This window comes from Callithrix jacchus, chromosome 18, assembly GCF_049354715.1.
Source record: "Callithrix jacchus isolate 240 chromosome 18, calJac240_pri, whole genome shotgun sequence".
NCBI classification, from domain to species: domain Eukaryota; kingdom Metazoa; phylum Chordata; class Mammalia; order Primates; family Cebidae; genus Callithrix; species Callithrix jacchus.
In genome coordinates, this window is record NC_133519.1 from 24,118,307 (window position 1) to 24,142,945 (window position 24,639).

The following is a 24,639-nucleotide window of genomic DNA, read 5'->3' on the forward strand; positions in this document are numbered from 1 at the left end:
TATCAGAATTGCAGTCTCTTGGTCAGAGTAATTGCTCAGACTTTTTTCAGTGAATGAGGATTTCTGTTTTTATTAATTATGCTAATACAGATTATTTAAGTTCCCACTTTTCATTGAATTCTTTGTTCTCAAATACAACTATGTTGGGGATTATTATTTCTTTTTTTAAAAGAAAGGTATTATTGCTGGATGAGGTGGTTCATGCCTCATCTATAATCCCAACACTTTGGTCAGGAGTTTGAGAGTACCCTGGCCAACATAGTGAAACCCTGTCTCTACTAAAAATACAAAAATTAGCAGGACATGGTTGTGGGCGCATGTAATGCCAGCTACTCGGGAGGCTGAGGCAGGAGAATTGCTTGAACCCGGGAGGCAGAGATTGCAGTGACCCGAGATCATACCATTGCACTCCAGCCTAGGTGACAGAGCGAAACTCCGTCTCAAAATAAATAAATAAATAAGTAGAAATACAAAAATTAGCCAGGCATGGTGATGGGGACCTATAATGCCAGCTACTTGGGAGACTGAGGCAGGAGAATTGCTTGAACCCGGGAGGCGGAGTTTACGGTGAGCCGAGTTTGCACCACTGCACTCCAGCCTGGGTGACAGAGTGAGACTCTGACTAAAAAAAAAAAAAAAAAAAAAAAAAGTGTTATTTAATGTTGATGTTACTTACCCATAGTGATGTAGTGATGGTATGCCTGGTGTTTTCTGAAAGACTAGTTAAAACCCTTTGGGCAAAAGGGTTTATTCCTGTTTGTTTTACACTGATATTTCATTTCTTTTTTATGATTTTCATTTCTAAATCTCAACTCTGTGAAAGAATTAGGCAGGCAGAAAATGGGAGAAAATTCTAATTCTGGGGTCTTTTAATATTCTCCAATATTACTGAGCATTTCTGTAAAGATGACCTAAAGATGCAGGTCGTGTCCAGATGAAATTAGTCTATGTCATCCTCTGGATATTGTGAAGAAATGTAAGTCTTAACTTCAAGGCACTCACTGTGAGTTGCTTATCAGGTATCTTTGGCATTATTGATATTACTAAATGAACTAGAATTTTGTTGAAAATTTAAAGCCTTAGAAATTGGACTATGAAGTCATGCTAGTTAGTGTCATATAGCAGTGTTCTTCATACCTTTTTGTTCACATACTTCCTAAAAGACCTTCTGAAAGCTCTGTATATGATAAGAGGATGTGAATCTAAAGGGATAGCATGAGGGACATGTATCTACTCTGTGTCCTGTAACAAGCGGGCAGTGATTCCATAAATCTGTACATGTATTAAAAATGCACAGAACTGTACACAAAAAGAAAATAGCTATCAACTCTGTTGCACATGCTTTGCAAGAGCATCTAAGAGCTTTGGGTGACGTCTAAAACCTTTTTTCTCTACAAGTTTTAAAAATTGCTAATTATATCGTTTTTGGTGTGTTTTAAATATAGGTAGTCCTTCACATCTCCAGGTTCTTCATCTTCGTTGGATTCAACCCAGCACAGATTGAGAATATTTGAGGGAGAAAAAAATAAAAAATAAAAAATATGCAACAGGAAAAAAAAATTACAAATACAGTATAACAACTACTTATGTAGAATTTACATTGTATTAGATATTAACAATAATCTAGAAATGATTAAAAGTATACCAGAAGATGTGCATAGATTATGTGCAAATACCATGCTATTTTATATAAAGAACTTGAAGATCTGTGGATTTTAGTGTTGGCTTAGGGGTCCCTGTGGAAACTGGGGGACAACTATAATGACATTTTAAAATGAAACTGCTTCAACTTTATTTTAAATGTATCCAGGAATCTAAATATCACAGGAATTTATTATTTATTATCCATTAAAAAATATACATGAACAAGCTCTTCTTTAACAGCTGAAAGTTGTAACTTACCCCTGTTTTTAGTTGGATTTGTATTTCTCTCTTAATTTTTTTTGTTATTGTTGTTTGTTTTTGAGATGGAGTCTCCCTCTGTCTCCTGGGCTGCAGTGCAGTGCAATCTTGGCTCACTGAAACCTCCATCTCACGGGTTCTAGATTCTCCTGCCTCAGTCTCCCGAGTAGCTGGGATTATAGATGCCTGCCACCACGCCCTGTTAAGTTTTGTATTTTTTAGTAGAGACTTGAGTTTCACCATGTTGGCCATGCTGGTCTCGAACTCCTGACCTCAAGTGATCTGCCTACCTCAGCGCCCAACTTGTATTTATTTCTCTTTTTAAAAAAAGTTTAATTGATATATATTTTTATATTTACTGGGCATATGTGATGAAGTTACATGCATAGAATAAGTAATGATCAAGTTACAGTATTTGGGGTGTCCATCACCTTTGGTATATATCATTTGTATGTGTTGGGAACATTTCCAATCCTCTTTTCTAGCTACCTAGAAATTTAAAATACGTTGTTGCTAACTAGTCACTGTACTCTGTTATTGAACATTAGAACTTTTAATCTCCTTACAGTAAGTTTATACCCATTAACTAATCTCTCTCCATACCCACCTCCCACTCTTTTCAGCAATCTATAATGTTATATTTTCACTCCATGAGATCAATGCACACATATAAGTGAGAACATGTGGTATTTGTCTTTTTGTGCCTGGCTTATTTCACTGAACATAATGACCCTCACTTCTAATGGCCAAATAGATCTCCATTGTATATATGTGATATATACACCACATTTTCTCTGGCCATTCATTGATTGATGGACACTTAGGTTGATTCCGTATCTTTCGTATTGTGTATAATGCTGAAACAAACATGTGAATGCAGGTAGTCTTGATATACTAATTTCTTTTCCTTTGGATTAATACATAGTGGGATTGCAGGATCATATGGTAGTTCTATTTTTAATTTTTTGAGAAATCTCCACACTGTTTTTCATAGTAGCTGTACTAATTTACATTCCCACCAACAGCATATAAGATTTCCCTTTTCTCCGTATTCTTGCCAGCATATCTTATTTTTTGTCTTTTTAATAGCCATTTCAAGTGGGGTAACTGATGATTAGTGATGCAGAACATTTTTTCATATACCTGTTAGCAATTTGTATGTTGTCTTTTGAGAAATATCTCTCTATGTTCTTTTCCCACTTTTTTTAAATGAGGTGTTTTTTTTTTCTTTTTAGTATTGAGTTGAATTCTTTGTATATTTTGGGTATTAGTTCCTTATAAGATGAATAGTTTGCAGATATTTTCTTCCATTCAACAGGTTGCTGCTTAACTGTTGATTGTTTCCTTGGCTGTACAAAACCTCTTTGCTTAATATAGCTCCATTTGTCTTTTTTTGTTTTTGCTGTGTTTTTGAGTTCTTAGCCATAAAGTCTTTGCTTAGATTAATGTCTTGAAGCATTTTTCCTGTGTTTTCTTCTTCTTCTTCTTTTGGTGAGCCAAAGATTGATTGCTTCATTTCTTGCATTTGAAGGACTCTTCGATGACATCCTTGGCCTGAGACTCCTTGCCTAATCCTTAACTACCACCCAACTGCAACCACCACTTTACAGATTTTCACCTCTCTGTCAGATTTACAGAGGCTGACCCATTCCCCTAGTTTCTTGTTGTCATCAACCTTAATTAGGTTGATCTGGTGTTCAGCCCAAAGGGCCTCCACCAACTTGACATACATAGGCTCGTCACAGTTGGATGCAGACGCACAAAGATGGGCTTGGCGCTTGTCTAACTTTGGCAACTTCGTGAATTCCATGTGCTAGGCCCTGGTGGGCGAGGGCAGTCTTCAGCACTTCTTCTAAAGCAGTATTAACATCCATAACACCCTCAGCAGCAATGCCTTCCTCAGCCTTTTCAGCAGGTTAAGGGTGAAGCCAAATCTTGAACACACCCAAGCCTCCGCCTCCTCATGACTCAGCATTGGCAGGGAAAGAGCCTATGTTTTCTTCTAGTAGTTTTATAGTGTCAGGTCTTATGTTTAAAAGTCTTGAGTCGGGGTGAGGTGTGGTGGCTCACGCCTGTAGTCCCAGCACTTGGGGAGGCTGAGGCAGGCAGATCACCAGAGGTCAGGAGTTCTAGACCGGACTGGCCAACATGGTAAAACCTCATCTCTACTAAAAAATACAAGAAATTAGCTGGGCGTGGTAGCACCTGCCTGTAATCCCACCTACTCAGGAGACTGAGGCTGGAGAATCGCTTGAATGCAGGAGGTGAAGGTTACAATGAGCCAAGATCGAGCCACTACACTCTAGCCTGGGCAACAAGAGAAAAACTCCATCTCAAAACAAAACAAAAAAAGCCTTGAATTGGGCCGTGATTATACTGCAGTAGAAAATCATGATTTAGCTGTTATCTCAATGATCTAGTGTTGTATTGTGTATATTTTTGCATTTCCCTGGCATAACTCCCCTCCCCCATAATCCAGAAAAGTAAAAGCACATACCACTGCACTCCAGGCTGACTTTCATAGTGTGTCATTCATGGCTGTCTAAGATCTGGATCCTGCTTACCTCTCCTTCTTTCATATTCTTAACACATCATTTCATGCATGCACATTCTCTGCACCAAAAACAAATGGAAAAACTGGGGCTGTAGTTGTTGTTTTTTTGTTTTTGTTTTTCGTTTCCAAAATGTGTTATGGAGTTTTGTTGTCACCCTTTACCTGGAATGCCTTTCCTCATTCGCTTTACCTGCTTCATATGGTTGATATAAAAATGACTTGCTAGTGCTTTTAAGCTGTAGGTGGTACATTGGGACACAGATCTCATCCTTCCAGTTTACTGGTATATACCTGGTTCTTGTTACAGTACTTGGCACATGGTGGATGTTCAGTAAATATTTGAAAAATTTTACATTGATAAATTATTATTGATAGTTATGCATTTATAACTTGTAAATGCTGTGTCACAGTGTCTGCATCATTCACTTGCATCATGTCATCATGTAGCTGTTTTATTATCTCACGTCACTGGAATAAGGGTGAGTACAATGCAAGATACATTTTGAGACATAGATCACATTCACCTAACTTTTACTATAGTATAAATTGTAATTATTCTATTCTATTTTATTATTAGTCTCTTACCTGACCTAATTTATGAATTAAACTTTATCATAGGTTTATTTGTGTAGAAGAAAAGCATAGTATGTATAGGGTTTGGTACCATTTAAGATTTTAGGAATCCACTGGGGGTCTTGGAATGTATCTCATGAGAGCAAGGGGAAACTACTCTACACAGATACATTAATATATATTTCATGCACAGAAACTATAGTGTATGAGTAAGCAGTTGTTGCATGCTTCCATAGTCTCAGGGAAACAGCTGACTGCTTGGGTTACAAAGGATTGTATTGTAGATCTTTAGGAATGATCTAGGTTTATTTGCAAGTCCCTCCTCAGGAATGTCAGCTCTGAACTTGAAGTCACTGTACCAGGTGCTGGCAACATTGACTTTGGGAATTCCATTAGGGAAAGAGGATTGGCACATTCCTTTCATCCCTTAGATATTTCATTATCTTTTGCCTAAATAACAAAGGCAGTGGTATTTTTCTGAAGATGGAAAGATCTTGGAATGCTAAATTCCACAAATTTTATGTGTTTAAGAAGTACCTTACTTTCACCTAAACTTTTACAATTCTGAGCAGAAGGTATTTATATCAAAAATAAGTGTGGAAATTTAAAATTCAGGTGAAGCCACAAAATTCTCATCTGTAGGTATTATTGCTATTTAGTGTTATGACATTCATGGCATGACTTTTTATTATTTACACATAACTGGTATGAAAATGTGCTTTAACACATTTTTCTGTTTTCTCTTAAAAAAATTATCACACAGTAAAATTGATTTTGTTGGTTGATTGTACAGTTTTAAGAATTTTAACACATGTAAATTTGTATAACCTCACAAACAGCAGAAGAGTTTCATCACCTCAAAAGAACTGTCTCATGCAGTCCCTCTCTAGTCATGTATTCCCCTACCTTTAATCCCTGGCAGCCACTGATGTGTTCTCCATCACTAGAGTTTTGTCTTTTCAGCAGTGTCATATAGATAGAATCATATAATATGAGATCTTTTGAGATTGGCTTCTGTGGGAGACTCGGCATAATGCTTTCAAAATTCATCCACCTTGTGTCTATCAGTACTATTTCTTTGTATTGTTGAGTGGTATTCCAAAGTATGGTTGTACCATACTTAGTTTAGCCTTTCGTTCTCTGCAGGACATTTAAATTGTTTTCAGTTTGGGACAGTTTTCTTTTTTTTTTTTTTTTGAGTTGGAGTCTCACTCTGTTGACCAGACTGGGGTGCAGTGCCGCAATCACAGCTTACTGCAATCTTCGCCTCCTGGGGTCCAGCAATTCTCCTGCCTCAGCCTCCCAAGTCGCTGGGATTATAGGCATCTTCCACCATGCCCAGCTAATTTTTTATATTTGGTAGAGACAGGGTTTCACCATGTTGACCAGAATGGTCTCCATCTCTTGACCTCGTGATCCGCCCACCTCAGCCTCCCAAAGTGCTGGGATTACAGGCGTGAGCCACTGTACCCGGCCTTTTTTTTCTTACTAAAAAGGCAATGTTGCAGGACTTCAGAGACAGACTGTTGGCTAGGTTTTAAATGTGGGTTCTGCTGTAATTCACCTTCTGATCTCAGACAAGTTCATTACTGGACAGGATTATTATGAGAATTAGATAATTTTAAATGATGCGTATGAAGTGCTTGACATATAGCTGTATCTAAACCTTTCTTTTTTCTCTCAGTTCTTATCTCAGGAGTCCATTCCCTATAATACTTCAGAGATGCTTAATGAAAAGAAAATCTGTGAGAAAATAAATCTGAGATATGTTACATGCGCTAGTTGTCTTTTGTTTGTTTTCGAGACGGAGTCTTGCTCTGTTGCCAACCTGGAGTGCAGTGGCATGATCTCAGCTCACTGTAGCTTCCGCCTCCTGGGTTCAAGCGATTCTCTTGCCCCTCTACCTCCTGAGTAGCTGGGACTACAGGCACACACCACCATGCCCAGCTAATTTTTGTATTTTTAGCAAAGATGGGGTTTCACCAAGTTGGCCAGGATGGTCTTGATCTCTTGACCTTGTGATCCACTTGCCTTGGCTTCCTGAAGTGCTGGGATTACAAGTGTGAGCCACCGGGCCCAGCTTTGTCCAAGTTGGTCTTAAATGCCAGAAATTCTCCCACCTTGGCCTCCCAAAGTGGCCACCACACCTGGCCAAGTACTCATTATTTATCAAATATATTCATGCATGATGTTATTTATCTTTTAAGACAGGTTCTCACTGTGTTGCCCAGGCTAGTCTTGAACTCCTGAGCTCAAGGAGTTCTCCTGCCTGAGCCTCCCAAGAAGCTGGGATTACAGATGTGCACCATTGTGCCAGGCTTAAATCTTGAAAATAAGCATTTAAAAAATACTGTAATTCATACCTTGAGATGAGTATTTAGCTTATCAAGTTTTTCTCTTTTTTTAAGAAAAAATGTTATTTCTTGATGACCCTTTATTCCTATTTCTATAGGAAGTTCTAGGCAGTGGTTTGGACGTTTGGTCCCTAGACTGCTAGCATCAGTATCACCTCTGAATGATAATAGAAATGCAGGCTGGGCATGGTGGCTCACATCTGTAATCCCAGCACTTTGGGAGGCCTAGGTGGGAGGATTGCTTGAGGCCAGGAGTTTGAGACCAGCCTTCGCAACAGAGACCCTGTCTTTACAAAAAATGAACACACTAGCCAGGTGTGGTGGCTTGTCCCTGTGGTGGTATCTCATTGTGGTTTTAATTTGTATTTTCTTAATGGCTGTTGAACATCTTTTCATGTCTCCCCATCCCCTGCCCCACCACACAGAATTATTTGGCTCCAAATGTCGGTAGTGTCATGGTTGAAAAACCTTGGATTAAATGATTACATTTGGAAAATTATAAATTGTCATATATGGTACATAATGTTTGTTTTATTATTAAGACTATGACTGAGCTATTTTTAAAAGATTCATATCTCAGTATTTCAAAGCATGAATTTTTGTCATAAAATACAGCATATAAGAAAGATGAAGGCAATTGGATCAAATCTGTACAATCTTGGACCAGTTATTTACCTGGTAGGATTATTAGGAGAATTAGATAATTTATATATGTACTAATTGTATCCATACTAACCTAATAATTATATACTTAAATGTGTTCCCAAAGGTTGGAATTCCAGCTTAAGTGGTATTTTGATATATCGGAATGGTGTAGAAGTATATACTTTTAAGAAATGTTTTAAAATTTATTTTATTTTATTTTATTTTATTTTTAGAGACAGGGTCTCACTCTGTTGCCCAGGCTGATTTTGAACTCCTGGCCTCAGGTGATCCTCCTGCCTCAGCCTCCCAAATAATTGGGATTGCAGATACAAGTCACCACCCCTGGCCGAAGTAGATAATATTTATGAGTATTTAATTAATAGTTGTATGAGTATTATAGAAGTTAAATGTAAGTATTGTATATAAGATATACAATAACCAAAACAAAAACATATATAATTGGCAATATATATATATTTTTGAGATGGAGTCTCACTCTGCCCAGGCTAACTACAACCCTTTCGCAGTGACTAACATAAGCCCTTTTCCATGAGGGAGTGAATGGTGAAGAATGAATGCAGTGATGTGATCTTGGCTCACTACAACCTCTGCCTCCTGGGTTCAAGCGATTCTCCTGTCTCAGCCTCCTCTGTGGCTGGAACTACAGGGGCATGCCATCACAGCTGGCCAATTTTTGTATTTTTAGTAGAGGTGGGGTTTCACCATGTTGGCCAGGCTGGTCTCGAGCTCTTGACTTCAGTTGATTTGTCCACCTTGGCCTCCCAAAGTGCTGGGATTACAGGCATGAGCTGCCGCGCCCAGGCTATCTTTTTTTAAAATTCATTCTTCACCATTCACTCCCTCATGGAAAAGGGCTTATGTTAGTCACTCATTTCGATTAGAGGCCAGTTTCACTACATAAGCGCCAAAAGAGAATCAGGTGGTTTTGAGGGGTCCCTTAAACTTTCTGGTTTTGACAGGACAAGTTATCTCTGAAACAGGAGGTAGAATTCCAAATCCTCCTCCAGAATTGTATCTTTACATCTTACCACATGGTCTGTTCATCTGCAAAATGGGATAATAGTATCTTCCTAGCAGAGTTAACATGAGGGTTCATGATAATATATGTGAAGTACCTGGTTTATATAACCAATTTCTCTCCCATTCTCTGTCTTCTAAATTGCTCTTGGATCATGTGGTGCTCAAAAGTCCAGAATTTAATTTTTCTTGTTGTGGAGTTAGTATCACATTGCTTTTTTCTGTCTTTTGCCTATTCTTTCCTGTCCCCGTTTCTAATCTCACAATTTGACTCAGCATTCAGGAAGAAATTGGATGTCTGATTTACATTCTTTCCTAGATTCTCCTGTAATCCTTTATTTGTGAACACCATATTCCACCCTTCTGCCATCAAGATAGAATCAGTGGAAATCTAGCAAAACCGAAAAGGAAAATTGAAATAAGCCATACTTTTGGGATGGTTTAAATATGCAAAGTCATTCCTTTCTTAGCTGGGGCCCATCTATCCTGGTGAAGAAACATTGTTAGCGCTTACTCTTAAAAGATTTTGTAATGTGGGCCAGATGCAGTGCCTCATGCCTGTTATATCAGCACTTTGGGAGGCTGAGGCAGGAGGATTGCTTGAGCCCAAGAGTTTGAGGCTGCAGTAAGCTCTTACTGTGTTATTGCACTCCATCCTGGGCAACAGAGTGAGACTCTGCCTCAAAAAAAAAAAAAGATTCTATAATTTGTCTTTTGGATAATTTTAAAGGGTCTTTCCTTCCTCACTCCCTCCTGCCTGATCAATGTACTAGTGCACTGGAAAGACATTACAAGTAAGTATCCCTTATTTGAGATGCTTGGGACCAAAAGTATTTTGAATTTTTGATTTTTTTCATATTTTGGAGTATTTGCATAACTAGTTCAGTATTCTTCATTTTTTTTTTTGAAACAAGAGTCTTACTCTGTCACCCAGCCTGGAGTGCAGTGGCATGATCTTGGCTCACTGCAACCTCTGCCTCTCAAGTTCAAGTAATTCTCCTGCCTCAGCTTCCTGAGTGGGATTATAGGCATGCACCACCGTGCCCAGCTATTTTATGTATTTTTAGTAGAGACGAGGTTTCACTGTGATGGCCACACTGGTCCCAAGCTCCTGACCTCAAGTGATCTGCTCACCCCAGCCTCCCAAAATTCTAGGTGTGATTACAGGTGTGACTGTGCCCAGACAGAATCCCTAATTTGAAAGTCCAAAATTCTAAATGTTCCAGCGAACATTTTTCTTGAGTGTCATGTCAGTCCACACAGAGTTTCAGATTTTGGAACTTTTTAGGTTTTTGGATGAAGAATACTCAATCTGTATTGGTAGTGATGGTGGAGTTAAAGCAGAGTTTTTGCTGCTACATGATTTTTACCTCTTATCATAAATTAAGCCAGTGATAACAGTGAACTTTACTGAGCCATTCACTGTTTGATACTGACAGAGCATCTGCTAAAATTAATTTAATAGAGATTTATTTATTTATTTAGAGACAGAATCTCACTCTGTTGCCCAAGTTGGAGTGCAGTGGTATGATCTCCATTAACTGCAGCCTCCGCTTCCCTAGTTCACGCAATTCTTGTACATCAACTTTCTGAGTAACTGGAACTACAGGTGCTGTCACCATGCCCAGTTAATTTTTTCTGTGATTTTTAAGTTAGAAATGGGGTTTTGTCATGTTGATCAGGATGGCCTTTGAACTCCTGGCCTCAAGTGATCCATCCTCCTTGGCCTCCAGAAGTGCTGGATTACAGATGTGAGCCACCATGGCTGGCCTAATAGAGTTTTATTAACTAAGATAATGTTATGAAAATTTTCCAGTGCTTTTGTAACTTCCGTGATAGTCTTGTTTGAAGCTGGAAAAAAACGGAGTTCAGCAATGAAAGCACAGGGGCTGAATCCTGAGCATATTTTTTAAAGATTATTTGAACAAAAATACATTAGCGTGTCCTAAACTAAAAGAAGGGAAATTATGGCTTTTTCCTTCTTGTAACACTTACTGTGTGTGGAGGACCAGAATTCTATTGCTTTGGCAATAGAATAGCCAGTGGCTGCTGAATAAGGGTAGTGAATAGGTGCTTTGCTTCTCTTGGTTAAGGCAATTTGAGTTCAGCCAGCAGGACATAGCTTGCAGCCAGTACACAAGTTTATACGGGATGTATATACATATAGACATGCCTCTTCCTAAATATTGGAGAACTAGCTCTGCAGGTCTGAACAAGAAGAACCAGTTTTTTTGTTTTTTTATTTTTAGCATCATATGAAAAGACTGTTACGTTAGTACGTTACCTACAGGGCAGTGACAGTTGTCTTCAAAGAATAAGGTTAGGGAAACTTTATAAGAAATATTTCCTAATGAATACCCACTTGTACATTGTCTTTTTTGGTGAGATGTTTGTGAGATGAGCCATGTATTAGGGAAGATTTTTTCATTTCATCCTTTTTTTTGAGGAAAATCAAAGGGAAAGACACTGTCTATTCAGTTCTTGGTCCAAATAAGGTTGTTCCAAGAAGAGATGGAAATTGTCCAGTCATACTGGAGGAAAGGTTATATTTTTTTGGATGGATTCTAAGTTCTGGCATGACCTGTATAAATTTTTAAAAACTGTTCTCTGAGTCATTGTGCATCCACTTTGGAAAAATTTGTGATTACTCTGTTGCTGGGAGTAAGTGGCAGACATTTCCAGTTTCCTTGGATGAAATGGATTGTTTGGTAAGCACATGCATATCATTCCGATTAGTCTCTTAGGTTTAACTCTTAATGTCATCACATATATAGGCAGATGAATCAAGATCAGCCCACTTTGAGGCCTGGCTGTTTTCAAAGGCTTCACCAAAAGATAAGAAAAGCCCTTTTTCAGTTCTTTTTGTATCACTCTCTATTGGATTAGAGAGGCAGCCTGGTATAGTGAAAAGAGCGTGGGCTTTGGAATTAGAAAAGATCTTGGGTTTCGACTCCTGGTTTCACCAACTAGATCTGGGACTTGAACAAGTTAATTGACATTTCCAAATACTTGTAAATTATTATAATAATACCTGCCTTGGCCAGGCATGGTGCTGCATGCTTGTAATCTCAGCACTTTGGGAGGCCAAGCCTGGTGGATCACGAGGTCAGGAGATGAAGACCATCCTGGCCACATGGTGAAACCCCGTGTCTACTAAAAATACAAAAATTAGCTGAGCATGGTGATGCACGTCTATAGTCCTATCTACTTTGGAGTCTGCAGCAGGAGAATTGCTTGAACCTGGGAGGCAGAGGTTGCAGTGAGCCAAGATTGTGCCACTACATTCCAGAATGGTGACAGAGCAAGATTCTGTCTCAGTCATTCAATTAATCAGTCAATCAATATGCCTGTCTTTCAGGGCTGGAGGTAATGATGTTACAAATTACAGTATATCAGAAGTACTTCAGGGGCTGCTCTGTGCAAGGTACAGTGATTAAATACAGAGGAAAATCCATGATCATACTGTCAAATGCAAACAGCTGTTTAAAGATGAGTCTTTCCCAAATGTGAAGATAGTAATATTATCTCAGAAAAACTATACCTTCAATGGGAAGGCAAATAATAATCTAATAAATAATGAGAAAGGGATGCTATTAGGGAGACAGTATTAGGAGGTTCTTTTGGCCAGAACACAACAATCCCTATGTTCTATCGTAAGTCAGTCTCTCAGCCAGTATTCTGTTTCAAGGATGAAATCTGCACATGGAACCAAGCAAGGCAGCATTACACTTGCTATCATCAGCAGTAGGTTTGACCTCAAGCCCCAGTGAAGAAACATAGTTGGCTAGGACTGAATTAGAGCTCTTACCTTTCTCGTTGCATGAAAGGGCCATACTTCTAATAAGAGGCAGGAGAAAACAGTAGATACAATATGTGTCTCAGTCAGAGTTTCCGAATATAATAAATTATAGCAAGTCCTCCATTTCCTTGAAGATAGAGTGGAAAGACAAATTCTGACTGATCCTTGTGAGAAGAATGAAGAGCTGGGTGAGGAGAGAGGAGACGTGCAACATCTCTTCCATAGAGACCAACACATAATTAAGTATAACATTTAAAAATAAAATTGTAGACTCATTAGAATAAGTTTCTGAAGTATTTAAACTTTGAAAACTTTGCTGTTTGACTTGGGGAACTCGTGGGAATTATTTATACTTTTGGGCAGTTGATTTTTGGCCATAATGAGATAGATGAATGTTGTAGCAGTTCAGGCAAGGAAATAATGAGGACCTGAATTAAGAGAGTGGTACGGAATGAAGAAGAATGGATGCATTTGAGAGATTCTTAAGAGGTTTGATCATAGGATATACTCATAGAAGGAATTAGGGAAGAAAGAGGAGTCTAGAATGATCATGATGTTTCTGGGTTGGATGCCTAGATACGCCATTAGCAACAACAAAACCCACACATGTGTACATGTACATAAAACAGAAGAGAAACTAGGAGTAGGAACAAAATGATTTTTGTTGCCTTTAGAATATCCAAAGATAATCTACTTATCCACAGCCTCCAGGAATTAAGTGGTCCGTTAATCAGGAAAGTGTTCTGGGTTGGTGACATTTGGGAGCTGTGGTAGGTTGAAAAGTACCCCCTCAAAAAATACCCATGTCCTAATCCCTGGACCCTATGAATGTTACCTCCCATAGCAAAAATAAAGTTGGGGGTGGGGGGAATTTGTGATCTTTATTATATACATGTGATGGGGAGCTTCTCCTGGATTCTTGAGTTGGCCCCTAAGTGCCATCACATGTGTCAGAGGGAAATTTCACACATGCATAGGAGAAGGCAATGTGAACTTGGAACAGACAGAGATTTGAAGATCCTGGCCTTGACTATTAGAGGGATCACAAGTGAAAGAATGTAGGCAGCCACTGGAAGCTGGTAGGGGTAAGGAATGGCTTCTCCTTTGGAGTCTCCCGCCAACATCTTTATTTTGTCCCATTGTTGCTCATTTCAGAGTTCTGGGCCTTCCAAACTGTGAGAGAATGCATTTCTGTTGGATTAAACCATCTAGTATATGGTTATAGCCGCTGCAGGAGGCTAATACAGGAGCTAATAGCCTAGAATTTATAATTTAAAAAATTGGGTATGAATGACTTCACCTAGGGATGATGCATGAAATGAATGGGAAAGAGTAATGAGGTTAGAAATTTCTGTTATCTGGCACCATCCAGAAATGTATTATTTTGGATTAGAAAGTGTTTCAGAAATCGACTATAAAATCTTGTAATTATTGCTACTTTTTTCATTGATAAAAATATTTTTGATGGAATGCTAATAACTTCCTTTGTTTTTTTTCTGTAAAATGTTGAGCCATGTTTATTACTTCTGAATTTGTGTCCTTAATAGCAGTACCTCACTTATATTCTAATCTTGTTCTTAAAACTCTTTCTTTGATATCTGGGTGTTACTCTTTTTTTTTTTTTTTTTTTTTTGAGGCAGAGTCTCGCTCTGTTGCCCACACTGGAGTGCAGTGGTGCAGTCTCTGCTCACTGTAGGCTCCACCTCCTGGGTTCAAGCGATTCTCCTGCCTTAGCCTCCAGAGTAGCTGGGATTACTGGAGTGCACCATAACGACTGGGTAATTTTTGTATTTTTAGTAGAGGGGGGTTTCACCATGTTAGTGGGGCTGGTCTTGAAATCCTGACCATGTGATCCACCTGCCTCGGCCTCCCAAAGTGCTGGGATTACAGGTGTGAGCCACCATGCCCAGCTTACTCTGCGTGTTACTTTATATTCATTTTGGTTCAAACTAGAGATTTAATATTTGTTTCCTTTCCTATGTTCTTTTTTTCCAGGTAATTATCATATCCCTTCTTCAAAAGATGTCTTGAATCTTTCTGTTCTCCACTCTGTGGCCAGACCCTTATCATCTCACTTTAGTTTTCTGCAGCAGACTTTTAGTTATTCTCTACAATTTCAGGTGGTCTGCAAGAAGTCTTATAGATCAGTATTCTTTAAATAGCACATTGTGCTACTACTACTCAAAAACCTAGAATGATTGCCTATTGCTTACTGTGATAAGTCTGAATTCTTTTGTTTGAATGTCAAGAACATGTCATTTGGCCCACATATATTTCACTTTCTTTTCTTACATAACCCCCTCCCCCCAGCCCCCCACACATGGAGTCATCTCTTCTAATCAGGCCAATTCATCATGGAAAAAATTCAGTGAGCTGGATTAAAGAATATATCATCTGAACTCCTCTTTGGTTTCTGAAGGTTCACTGGAAATACAACAAGATGAAGAAATGGTTTACTAAAAATACTCTCAGAGAAAGTATTTTCTATAGCCTTGGGAAATATTTTTATAAGCAATTTGGGCTAGTGTGTGAGACCACCAAAGGACATGCCAAACTGCCTCTTGAGGTCAGTAATTCTTACTAGCTGCAGGACTTGTAGGTGAGTCAAGACTACAAATTTAGGGACAGAGATGAATTGTTCAGGACCAGAGCAGAGGCATAATGTACACTTCAGGCTTCTCCCTGAGTAGATGTTGAACACCCATTTGGTATTGGTTTGAAGAAGCATTATTGGCCTAAGTTTCCACATCTTAATCTGGCCTTGAACTTGGACTACCTTCCCCCCATGTGTTTGTTTATATATATTTTTTCTGCTTAGAAAAACATGCTCTTCCTTTATCTGTAATATAAGACTTTGAATCCAGTAGGTTGATGTCTGTGGTTACATAATCAGAAAAGGCTCCTACTCTACCAGTAGCAAATGTATCCTGTTTGGACCTTCAAGTGTATGGTGTGGATAGGTATAGAGCAAGTGTTCTCATCAGGGGTGATGACAACTTAGATATTTACAGTGGTTTGTGAGCCTCCAAAGCTCAATGCTATGCTAAAAAATTTTATTGTTTTATCATTTAATTTTTCTTGTTAGGGAGAAATTGAATTAAATTAAAACCAATGAATTTACTTAAGTTAAAATTTTATTCCATAGAATAATGGTTATGAAAAAAAAAGTAGAGAAACATTAATGTAGAAAAAGAGAAAAATGCCATTATAGCTTTTACTCTTTGTGGGAATTATAGTAAATATAGTATTGACAACGTCCTGTATTCGTATAACAATAGCTATTTTAAGCAAAATGTGCTCAGAGCTTAGGCAAAGGAAGAGATAACTTGATCTAAAATGACCAGAGGTCAGGTTCAAGGAGAATCTAGGAATTTAAACTATACTTTGAAAGAAATACAGGATTTGAATACATAGAGGGGTAGGATAAGCGTAGTCCTGGTTAAAATGACATCTTGATTTTTTGTGAATGTGTTGTATGAGAGCTTGGGAACAATCCTCTAACTACAGTCATACCGTGGAGATGCTGCAAATTTGGTTTTGTACCACTGTAACGAAGTGTCACCATAAAATGAATCAAACAATGTTTTTGTTTCCCAGTGCGTGTAAAAGTCATGTTTATGCTATACTGTAGACTACTAAGTGTGCAATAGCATTATGTCTATTGAAAAAGGGCATGCCTTAATTAAATACTTTATTGCTAAAAATGCTAATGATCATCTTGGACTTCAGCATTGTCTTTTTGGTGGAAGGCGTGGCCCCAACATGGCTGACTGCTGAGATCAGGGTGGTGGTTGCTGAAAGTTGGGAGGTTGGGGTGGCTGTGGCAGTTTCTTAAAATAAGACAACAATGAAGTTTGACAAATCCATTGACACTTTCTTTCATGAAAGATTTCTCTGCAACATGCAGTGCTTTTGACATTTTACCTAGAGTAGAACTTCTTTGAAAATTGGAGTCAATCATCTCAAATCCTGTTGCTGCTTTATCAACTAAGTGTATGTAATATTATAAATTATTTGTTGTAATTCAACAGTGTTCCCAGCATCTTCACTAGGAGTAGATTCCTCACAAAACCGCTTTCTTTGCCCACACATAACAAGCCACTCCTCATCCATTCAGGTTTTGTCATGAGATTGCAACACTTCAGTCACATCTTCAGACTCCACTTACATATAATTCTAGTTATCTTGCTGTTTCCACCACATCTGCATTTACTTTCTCCCCTGGAGTCTTGATCTCCTCAAAGTTACGCCTGAGGATTGGAATCAACTTACTCCAAACTCCTGTGAAGGTTGCTCTTTTGACCTCTTCCCATGAATGATGGCACCTAGAGTGGTGGATCCTTTCTAGAAGGTTATCAGATCCATCAGAAAAGTCATTATGGCACCTATTACTGTACAAAATGTTTTATTTTATTTTATTTTTCTTTGCTGCCCAGGCTGAAGTGCAGTGGTACTATCATGGCTCACTGCAGTTTTTGCCTCCCGAGCTCAAGTGATCCTCCCACCTTAGCCTCCCCTAATAGCTGGGACTACAGGTATGTGCCACCATGTCCAGATAAATTAAAAAAAAAAAAAAAAACTTTTGTAGAGATGGGGTTTCACTGTGTTGCCCAGGCTGGTCTTGAACTCCTGGTCTAAAGCAGCCCTCCTGCCCCAGCCTCCCAAAGTACTAGGATTGCAGACATGAGAAACTATGCCTGGCCCCAAATGTATTTCCTAAGTAATAAGACTTGAAAGTTGAAATTACTGCTTGATTTATGGACTGCAGAATGGATGTTGTATTCACAGGCATGAAAACAGCATTTCATTCAATGTACCAGGTGACCCAAGAGCATTATCAATGAGCAGTAATATTTGGAAAGGAATCTTTTTTATTCTGAACTGTAGGTCTCAGCAGTGGGCTTAAAATACTCACTAAATCATGGTTTACATAGATGTGCTCTTATACAGGCTTTGTTTTTCTACTTGTAGAGCATAAGTGGAATAGATTTAGTGTGACTCTAAAAGGTCCTAGGACTTTCAAAATGGTAAATTGGCTTCAATTTAAAGTCACCAGTACCATTCACCCCTAACTGGAGAATCAACCTGTCCTTTAAAGCTAGACATCCTCCTCTATAGCTATGAAAGTCCTAGATGTCCTCTTATTCCAATTGAAGGATGTTTCATCTATACTGAAAATCTGTTTACTGTGGCCACATTCATCAATGATCTTAGCTAGATTTTCTGGGTTATTTGCTGCAGCTTCTAAGTCAGTACTTGCTGCTTCACCTGGCACTTTTATGTTAAGGAGATGGCTTCTTTTCCTCAAATCTCATGAAACAGTCTCTGCTAGCTACAAATTTTTCTTCTGCAGCTTCCTCACCTCTCTCAGCCTTAACAGAATTGAAGAGAGTTGGGGCCTTACTCTGGATTTGGCTTTGGTTTACGGGAATGTTGTGACTAGTTTGCAGACCACTCAGGTTTTCTCCATATCAGCAATAATGCTGTTGTTTCACTTTCTTAACATGTTTGAGTTTATTGGAGTAGCACTTTTAATTTCTTCAGGAACTTTTCCTTTGCATTCACAACTGGCTAACTTGTACAAGAGACCTAGATTTTTTTAGCCTCTCTCAGTTTTTGACATTCTTGCCCACTGAATTTACTCATTTCTACTTTTTGGTTTAAAGTTAGAAACATGGGGAACTCTTCCTTTCACTTGAACACTTGAAGGCCATTATAATAAATTGGCCTAATTCCTTTTTTTTCCCCCCCTCCAAGAAAGAGTCTTGCTCTGTTGCCTAGGCTGGAGTGCAGTGGCCTGATTCCAACTCACGGCAACCTTTGCTTCTTGGGTTCAAGCAATTCCCAGCCTCCTGAGTAGCTGGGATTACAGGCGTGCGCCATCATGCCTGGGCAATTTTTGTACTTTTAGTAGAGATGGAGTTTCACCACATTGGCCAGGCTGGTCTTGAACTCCTGACCATGTGATCTGCCCACCTCAGCCTTCCAAAGTGCTGAGATGACAGGCATGAGCCACCGTGCCTAGTTTTGGCTTAACTTCAGTATTGTTGTGTTTCAGAAAATAGGGAGGCTTGAGGAGAGGGAGCGAGACAGGGAAACAGCTGGTCGGTGAAGTGGTCATGATTAATTTTGTTGTCCTAGATAACGCAGTTTGCGGTGTCCCAAAACAATGATGGTAGTGACATCAAAGATCGCTGATCACAGATCACCATGATAAATACAGTAACAATGAAAAAGTTTGAAATATTGCAAGAATTATCACAAGGTGACACAGAAACATGAAGTGAGCACTTGATGGAAAAATGACGCTGGCTGGGTGTGGTGGTTCACATCTGTAATCCCAACACTTTGGGAGGCCAAGGTGGGCAGATCGCTTTGAGCTCAGGAGTTCGAGACCAGCCTGGGCAACATGGTGAAACCACATCTCTACAGAAAATACAAAAGTTAGCCGGGTGTGGTGGCACATGCCTGTGTTCCCAACTACTCAGGAGGCTACAGCTGGAGGATTGCTTGAACCTGGGAGGTGGAGGCTGTAGTGAGCTGAGATCACACCACTGCACCCCAGCCAGGCCAATAGAGTGAGACTTTATCTCAAAAAAAAAAAGAAAAATGGTGCTGATAGACTTGCTCAATACAGGATTGCCACATACCTTCAATTTGTGAAAAACACAGTGTCTGCAAAACACAGTAAAGCAAAGAATAATAAAACAGCGTGTACTTATACTATTATTGACTAACCTAAAGAGAGCTAATCTTGCAGAACTTGAGGCCTTTTTGTTGCTTTTTCAAAATATGTTTATAGATTTGGAGGGTACAAGTGCAGTTCTTCCATGGATATATTGCATAGTGGTGAAGTCTGTGGTTCTAGTGTAATCATCACCTGAATAGTATACATGACATGGCACCCAGTAGGTAGTATTCCACCTTTTGGAGTCTCCAAACTATATTCTTCTACTCTGTATGTCCATGTGTACCCATTGTTTAGCTTCCACTTAAAATGAGAACCTACAGTTTTTGGCTTTCTATTTTCAAGTCATTTCACTAAGGCTAATGACTTCCAATTCTAACCATGTTGCTGCAAAATACATTATTTCATTTTTCTTTATCTCTAAGTAGTATTCCATGGTATATCTATACCACATTTTTAAAAATCCAGTCATCTTTTGATAGCCACTTAGGTTGATTCCATGATTTTGCTATTTTGAATAGTGCTGCAATAAATACATGGTGTGCAAGTATCTTTTTGATAGAATGTTTTTTTTTCCTTTGGGTAGATACCCAGTAGTGGGATTGCTGAATTGAAGGATAGTTCTACTTGTAGTTTTTTGAGAAATCTCCATACTGATTTTCTTAGAGGTTGTACTAACTTTCATTTCCACCAACAGTGTATAAGTGTTCCCTTTTCTCTGCATCTTTCCCAACATCTGTTGGTTTTTTTGTTTTTGTTTTTTTTTAATTTTTAAAATGATGGCCATTCTGACTGGTGCAAGATGATATCTTATTGTGGTTTCAATTTGCATTTCTCTGATGATTAGTGATTTGAGCATTTATTCATATGTTAGCCACCTGTATGTTATCTTTTGGAGAATGTCTTCATGTTCTTTGCCTACTTTTTAAAATTTATTCATTTTTTTAGATAGGGTCTGGCTCTGTCACCTGGGCCTGAAATGCAGTGATGTGATCTTGGTTCACTACAGCCTTGACCTTGCAGGCTTAGGCCATCTCTGGGCTGATAAGAGTCTATAGTTGTCACCAGTAAAGGAGAATTTGTATCCTGTCTTTAGGTAGAAAAGCAAGAGGCTATGGAGAGCTTTTTCCTTACTCACTGCTTTTAGCTCAAAAATAATTTTTATGTCAGAGACATATTTTGGGGTGATATATATCTGGTTGTTTTCATTTACTAGCAGTGAGTTGTGAATTTAAGCAAGTTTCTGTTGCTTAAGCCCTTCAAATTGCATTTCACCATTCATATATAGCTGATGATTATAAAGAGGATCATTTTTTGAGAAGATGTATTATGAGCTTTAAAAATGCTCTTTGACATGTTAATGTATTCTAATGAAGTAATGTTGAATAGAGAAAAATTTAGGAATACAGAGTACATATAAAGTTTATTGGTAATAGGTCCAAATTGGAAATGATGATACCTCAAGATGGAATATATATAACCATTAAAGACAAAGTTTTTGCAGATTTATAAGAATTTGGGAAACATTTACAGTATAATTTTAGAAAGCAGTGAATGGTTTTCTGTACTCATTTATTAAGATCTCAACAGTAGTTGATCTATTGATCATTTCCTCCTTTCTCAGATAGTTGCCCTTCTCAGCCTCTGATAGCTTTTTCTTTCTTCCTTGCTGACTGCCCTTAGTCTCATTTGTTGGCTCCTCTTCTTTCTGTTTGGGCTCTCTAAATGTGGGAGTTCTTAAGGGCTTAGTCTTTCAAAGTGGACCCTCCACTTTGAAAAAATGTTTATTTTTTTGAAACAAAGTCTCACTCTGTCACTAGGCTGGAGTGTAGTGCTGACTGCAACCTCAACCCTCCATGTTCAAGCTATTCTGCCTCAGCCTCCTGAGTAGTGTGGACCACCACACCCAGCTAATTTGTGTATTTTTAGTAGAAATGAGGTTTCACCATGTTGGCCAGGATGATGTCGATCTTTTGGCCTCATGATCTGCCTGCCTTAGCCTCCCAAAGTGCTGGGATTACAGCTGTGAGCCACCACGCCCAGCCAAAAATTTTTATTTTTTCAATCAACGTACAGTAAAATTGTCTTTTTTGGGGTGTACAATTCTATTGATTTTTGTCCATGTGTAAATTTGTGTAATTAATGCCACAATCAGGATACAGAATAATTTAATCCCCCAGTAAAACTTGATTTGTTATCACGCCGTCCCCACTCCTAACCCCTAGGACCAAAGTGGTATTATCTTGTGGAAAACGTAGTCTTTTGTTACTGGCTTCTTGGGAAACTCAGCATAATGCATTTGAAAGTCATCCAAGTTGTTTTGTGTGTTAATACTTTGAGAGATTAATAGTTTTTATTGTTCTTTTCTATTGCTGAGTATTATTTCATTGTATAGATAAACCATAGTTTATCCCTTTATCCATCAAAGGACATTTGGGTTGCTTTCAGTTTAGAGTAACTATGAATAGAATTTCTATATACATTTGTGTGAACGTAAATTTTCGTTTCTCCAAGATAAATACTTATGAGTGGGATTTCTGGGTCATATGATAAGTATATGTTTTACTTTAACAGAAACTGCCACACTTTTCAATGGTGACTGTACCATTTTGCATGCTACCCAGCAATGTTTAAGAGTCTCATTTGGTCTACTTCCTAGTTAGCACTTGGTATTGGTAGTATTTTTCATGTTAGCTACTCCAGTAGATATGTAGTGGAATCTTATTGCAGTTTGTTGTTGTGTGTGTTTTTTTTGTTTGTTTTTTTGTGTTTTTTTGAGACAAAGAGTCTTACTCTGTCACCCAGGCTGGCGTGATCTTGGTTTACTGCAACCTCCATTTCCCTGGTTCAAGCAATTCCCCTGCCTCAATCTCCTGAGTAGCTGGGATTGCAGGTGTGTTCCACCACACCCGACTAATTTTTTTGCATTTTTAGTAGAGAAACGGTTTCCCCATGTTGGTCAGGCTGGTCTCGAACTCTTGACTTCATGATCTACCTGCCTCGGCCTCCCAAAGTGCTGGGATTACAGGCATGAGCCACCGCACCCAGCCTTGATTATGGTTTTAATTTACATTTTCTTGAACTCCTGACCTCAGGTGATCCACCCACCTCCTCCCAAAGTGCTAGGATTACAGGCGTGAGCCACCGCCCGGCCTTAATTTATATTTCCTTAATGGCTGCCGATGTTGAAATCTTATCTGTCATTCCTATGTCCTCCTTTTAGATGAAGAGGATTTTTTGCTCATTATTTAATTAGGTTATTTTCATACTCTTGACTTGGAGAATAATTTATATATACTTTTGCAGTGTGAAAGTCTGGCTTTTCTCTTCTTTTTACCTTTTATGCTTTTTTAAAAAAAAAAAACTTTATGGAGTTATAACTCCCATTTCGTAAAACTTACCCTGTTTTAAAACATGTATAGTTGGCTGGGCGCAATGACTCACGCCTGTAATCCCAGCACTTTGGGAGGCCAAGGCGGGTGGATCACGAGGTCAAGAGATCGAGACCATGCTGGTCAACATGGTGAAACCCCGTCTCTACTAAAAATACAAAAAAAAAAAAAATTAGCTGGGCATGGTGGTGCATGCCTGTAATCCCAGCTACTCAGGAGGCTGAGGCAGGAGAATTGCCTGAACCCAGGAGGCGGAGGTTGCGGTGAGCTGAGATCGTGCCATTGCACTCCAGCCTGGGTAACAACGGCGAAACTCCGTCTCAAAAAAAAAAAAAAAAACATGTATAGTTTTCCCGAGCGCAGTGGCTCATACCTGTAATCCCAGCACTTTGGGAGGCTGAGGCAGGTTTGGAAACCTGAAGTCAGGAGTTTTAGACCTGCCTTGCCAACATGGTAAAACTCTGTTTCTACTAAAAATACAAAAACTAGCTGAGCATGGTGGTGGGCGCCTGTACTCCAGCTACTCGGGAGACTGAGGCAGGAGAATTGCTTGACCTCAGGAGGCAGAGATTATAGTGAGCTGAGATTGCGCCACTGCACTCTAGCTTGGGTGATAGAGTGAGACTCCATCTCAAAAACAGAAAATGTGTATAATTCAATGATATTTTAGCAAATGTACACGTTGTACAATCCAGTTGTAGAACATTTATGTCACCTAAAAGATTGCCTGTATTAGTTTGTAGTCCGTCAACATTCCTTCCACTGATCCCAGAAAACTAGTTATCTGCCTTGCATCTTTATATATTTGCTCTTTCTGGACATTTTATATGGAAGGAATCATGCACTGTATATACTTTTCTCACATATAGTGTAATGTTTTTATTGCTTTATAGAGCTATAATCCACATATTATAAAATTCACCCATTTAAAGTTTAGAAATCAGTGGATTTTAGTATATTCTCAGAGTTCTTCGGTCATCAGCACAGTCTAATCTTAGAACATTTTCATCATCCTACAAAGAAATCCTAGAGCCATTAGGAGTCACTCTATTCCTCTCTCCACCCCAGCTTTAGGCTACCACTTTCTGTCTGTATGGATTTACCTATTCTAGACATTTAATCTAAATGGAATCAAACAATACGTATTACTTTTGACTTTTTTCATTTGGCATAATGTTTTCTTTCTCTCTTTTTTTTCTCTCTCTCTTGTTTTTTGATGGAGTCAAAATTGTGTTTCTATACATTTTCGTTTGTTTGTTTTGAGACCGAGTCTCACTGTGTCACCCAGGCTGGAGTGTAGTGGTGCGATCTTGGCTCACTGAAACGTCTGCCTCCTGGGTTCAAGCAATTCTGCCTCAGCCTCCTAAGCAGCTGGGATTACAGGCACATGCCACCATGCCTGTGGCTAGTTTTTGTATTTTTAGTAGAGATGGCGTTTCACCATGTTGGTCAGGCTGGTCTCGAACTCCTGATCTTCTGATCTGCCCACCTTGGCCTCCCAAAGTTCTGGGATTATAGGTGTGAGCCGCTCTGCCAGGGCTCCCTCTTCCCTCCCCCTCGATGATGAAGAATAGGGTGGTGAGTGCGAAGGATTCCATAGGTCAGATGAGAAAAAAATTGTCTTTACATGTGCAAAAATACACATTCAGATTCTGTCATTAAGTTGCAAGAATTGGATACCAAAGAAGGTTTTA

The 24,639-nt window shown here is 38.9% G+C and overlaps 1 protein-coding gene and 1 pseudogene across 7 annotated transcripts in view; one reads left to right on the top strand and one right to left on the bottom strand.

Annotated features, from left to right (window-relative positions):
• ABL2 (ABL proto-oncogene 2, non-receptor tyrosine kinase) overlaps positions 1-24,639 on the top strand; it is a 132,523-nt gene that overhangs the window by 64,969 nt on the left and 42,915 nt on the right. The gene's annotated exons all lie outside the window — the stretch shown is intronic.
• Positions 3,415-3,800, bottom strand: LOC108588973 (small ribosomal subunit protein eS12 pseudogene; annotated as a pseudogene).